The 4,104-nt window shown below is 41.9% G+C and overlaps 1 non-coding gene across 1 annotated transcript; it reads left to right on the top strand.

The window, feature by feature from the left end:
- Nucleotides 1-3,296: 3,296 nt before the first annotated feature.
- LOC112738665 (small nucleolar RNA R71) lies at nucleotides 3,297-3,404 on the top strand. Its single transcript, XR_003169611.1, has one exon. It is a non-coding gene; the product is annotated as a small nucleolar RNA R71 (small nucleolar RNA).
- The last annotated feature ends 700 nt before the right edge of the window (nucleotides 3,405-4,104 follow it).

Raw genomic sequence — 4,104 nt, 5'->3', positions numbered from 1 at the left:
ATATGAGGTGAGGAAAGGCTAACCTTGCCCAAGTGGAGGACTTGTCAGCCACCTTGTAAATTTCTTGAGGTATAATCTCATGAACTTCCACCTCCTCTCCAATCATGATACTATGGATCATGATGGCCCGGTCTATAGTAACTTCAGACTGGTTACTAGTAGGAACGATTGAGCGTTGAATAAACTCTAGCCATCCCCTAGCCACTGGTTTGAGGTCGTGCCTTCTTAATTGAACCGGCTTGCCTCTTGAGTCAATTTTCCATTGAGCTCCTTGCTCACATATGTCTATGGGGACTTGGTCCAACCTTTGATCAAAGTTGACCCTTCTTGTGTAGGGGCGTGTGTTCTCTTCCATCATTGGCAAGTTGAACGCCAGCCTTACATTTTCCAGACTGAAATCTAAGTATTTCTCCCGAACCATGGTAAGCTAATGCTTTGAATTTGGGTTCACACTTTGAGCATGGTTCCTAGTGATCCATGCGTTTGCATAGAACTCTTGAACCATTAGGATTCCGACTTGTTGAATGGGGTTGGTGAGAACTTCCCAACCTCTTCTTTGGATTTCAAGTCGGATCTCCGGATACTCATTCTTCTTGAGCTTGAAAGGAACCTCAGGGATCACTTTCTTCTTGGCCACAACTTCATAGAAGTGGTCTTGATGGACCTTTGAGATGAATCTTTCCATCTTCCATGACTCAGAGGTGGAAGCAATTGCCTTCCCTTTCCTCTTTCTAGAGGTTTCTCTGGTCTTAGGTGCCATAAATAGTTATGGAAAAATAAAAAGCTATGCTTTTACCAGACCAAACTTAAAATGTTTGCTCATCCCCGAGCAAAAGAAGAAAGAAAGTAGTAGAAGAAGAAGAAAATAGGGGAGATGGAGGGTGAGGTGTTTTCTGCCAAGGTGAGAAGTTAGGGTTGTATTGTGTGAAAATGAAGAAGGAATGAGGGGTTTATATAGGAGGGGGGAAGGGTTAAGTTTCGGCCATTAGGGTTGGGTATGGGAGGAAAAATATTTTGAATCTGAAGGTAGGTGGGATTTATGGGGAAGAAAAGATGGATGTGAGTGGTGAGGGGGTTATGGGAAAGAGTGATTAAAGTGATTGATGAAGGGTATTTGGGGTAGAGAGTTATGAAAAGGTGTGAAGGGGAGAAGAAGTGGTAGGAATCCTGTGGGATCCACAGATCTAGTGGGGCCAAGGACTTAACATCCCTGCTCCAATTAGGCGTGTAAAATGCCCTTGCTGTGCAATCCTGGCGTTTAACGCCAAAATGGTGCCTATTTCTGGTGTTAAACGCCCAAATGTAGCTTGTTTCTGGCGTTTAACGCCAGGTAGATACTTGGTTCTGGCATTAAACACCAGCTTGGTGCTTGTTTCTGGCGTTTAACGCCAGCATGCCTCTCCTCAAGGGTGTGCTATTTTCAATGCTGTTTTTCATTCTGTTTTTTATTTTTCAGTAGTTTTTGTGACTCCACATGATCATCAACCTAATAAAACACGAAATAACAAAAAAAAAATAAAATAGATATGATTAAATAACATTGGGTTGCCTCCCAAAAAGCGCTTCATTAATGTCAATAGCTTGACAGTGAGCTCTCATGGAGCCTCACAAATAATCAAAGCAAGGTTGGAACCTCCCAACACCAAACTTAGAGTTTGAATGTGGGGGTTCAAAACCAAACTTAGAGTTTGGTTGTGGCCTCCCAACACCAGACTTAGAGTTTGACTGTGGGGCTTTGATTGACTCTGCAGTAAGAGAAGCTTTTCATGCTTCCTCTCCATGGTTACAGAAGGAGATCCTTGAGTTTTAAACACAAGGTTGTCCTCATTCAGTTGAAGGATCAATTCTCCTCTGTCCACATCAATCACAGCTCTTGCTGTGGCTAGGAAGGGTCTTCCAAGGATGATGGATTCATCCTCATCCTTCCCAGTGTCTAGGATTATGAAATCAGGAGGGATGTAAAGGCCTTTAACCTTTACTAGCACGTCCTCTACTTGTCCATAAACTTGTTTTCTTGAGTTGTCTGCCATCTCTAATGAGATTCTGGCAGCTTGCACCTCAAAGATTTCCAGTTTCTCCATTACAGAGAGTGGCATGAGGTTTATCCCTGACCCAAGGTCATATAGAGCCTTCTCAAAGGTCATGGTGCCTATGGTACAAGGTATTAAGAACTTTCCAGAATCCTGTTTCTTCTGAGGCAATGTCAGTTGATCCAGATCACTCAGTTCATTGATGAGCAAGGGAGGTTCATCTTCCCAAGTCTCATTACCAAATAATTTGGCATTCAGCTTCATGATTGCACCAAGGTACTTGGCAACTTGCTCTTCAGTGACATCTTCATTCTCTTCAGAAGAAGAATACTCATCAGAGCTCATGAATGGCATAAGGAGGTTCAATGGAATCTTTATGGTCTCTAGATGAGCCTCAGATTCCTTTGGTTCCTCACAGGGAAACTCCTTGTTGATCACTGGACATCCTAGGAGGTCTTCCTCACTGGGATTCATGTCCTCTCCCTCCCTTGTAGGTTCGGCCATGATGGTTAAATCAATGGCCTTGCACTCTCTTTTTGGATTCTCTTCTGTATTACTTGGGAGTGTACTAGGAGGAGTTTCAGTGACTCTTTTACTCAGCTGTCCCACTTGTGCCTCCAAATTACTAATGGAGGACCGTGTTTTATTCATGAAACTTACAGTGGCCTTAGATAGATCAGAGACTATATTTGCTAAGCTAGATGGATTCTGCTCAGAACTCTCTGTCTTTTGCTGAGTGGATGATGGAAAAGGCTTGCTATTGCTAAACCTGTTTCTTCCACCATTATTAAAGCCTTATTGAGGATTTTGTTGATCCTTCCATGAGAAATTTGGATGATTTCTCCATGAGGGATTATAGGTGTTTCCATAGGGTTTACCCATGTAATTCACCTCTGCTATTGCAGGGTTCTTAGGATCATAAGCTTCTTCTTCAGAAGATGCCTCTTTAGTACTATTGGATGATTCCTTCAATCCATTCAGACTCTGAGAGATCATATTGACTTGCTGAGTCAATATTTTATTCTGAGCCAATATGGCATTTAGAGTATCAATTTCAAGAACTACCTTCCTCATAGGCGTCCCATTATTCACAGGATTCCTTTCAGAAGTGTACATGAACTGGTTATTTGCTACCATGTCAATGAGTTCTTGAGCTTCTGCAGGCGTTTTCTTTAGGTGAATGGATCCACCTGCAGAATAGTCCAGTGAAATCTTTGATAGCTCAGACAGACCATCATAGAATATATCCAGGATGGTCCATTCTGAAAGCATATCAGAATGACACTTTTTGGTCAGTTTCTTGTATCTCTCCCAAGCTTCATAGAGGGATTCACCTTCTTTCTGTCTGAAGGTTTGAACATCCACTCTAAGCTTGCTAAGCTTTTGAGGAGGAAAGAACTTGGCTAAGAAAGCCGTGACTAGCTTATCCCAAGAGTTCAGGCTATCTTTAGGTTGAAAGTCCAACCATACTCTAGCTCTGTCTCTTACAGCAAACGGGAAAAAGCATAAGCCTGTAGACCTCGGGATCAACCCCATTGGTCTTAATAGTATCACAGATCTACAAGAATTCAGTTAAGAACTGAAAAGGATCTTCGGATGGAAGTCCATGAAACTTGCAGTTCTGTTGCATCAGAGAAACTAATTGAGGTTTAAGCTCAAAATTGTTTGCTCCAATGGCAGGGATTGAGATGCTTCTTCCATGTAAATTGGAATTTGGTGCAGTAAAGTCACCAAGCATCTTCCTTGCATTGTTTTTATTTTCGGCCATGTCTCCTTCCTTTTCGAAAATTTCTGTTAGATTTTCTCCAGATAGTTGAGCTTTAGCTTCCCTTAGCTTCCTCTTCAGAGTCCTTTCAGGTTCAGGATCGGCTTCAACAAGAATGTTCTTATCCTTGTTCCTACTCATATGAAAAAGAAGAGAACACAAAAGAAAATATAGAATCCTCTATGTCACAGTATAGAGATTCCTTATGCAAGTATAAGAAGAGAAGAATGTAAGAAGGAAAAGAGGAAAAATTCGAACATAGAGAAGGGGATAGGGTTCGAATTTTTGGGTGGAGGAGAAGTGTTAGTA

The sequence above is a fragment of the Arachis hypogaea genome, chromosome 13 (assembly GCF_003086295.3).
Source record: "Arachis hypogaea cultivar Tifrunner chromosome 13, arahy.Tifrunner.gnm2.J5K5, whole genome shotgun sequence".
NCBI classification, from domain to species: domain Eukaryota; kingdom Viridiplantae; phylum Streptophyta; class Magnoliopsida; order Fabales; family Fabaceae; genus Arachis; species Arachis hypogaea.
This window is presented reverse-complemented; position numbering and strand designations above follow the sequence as displayed.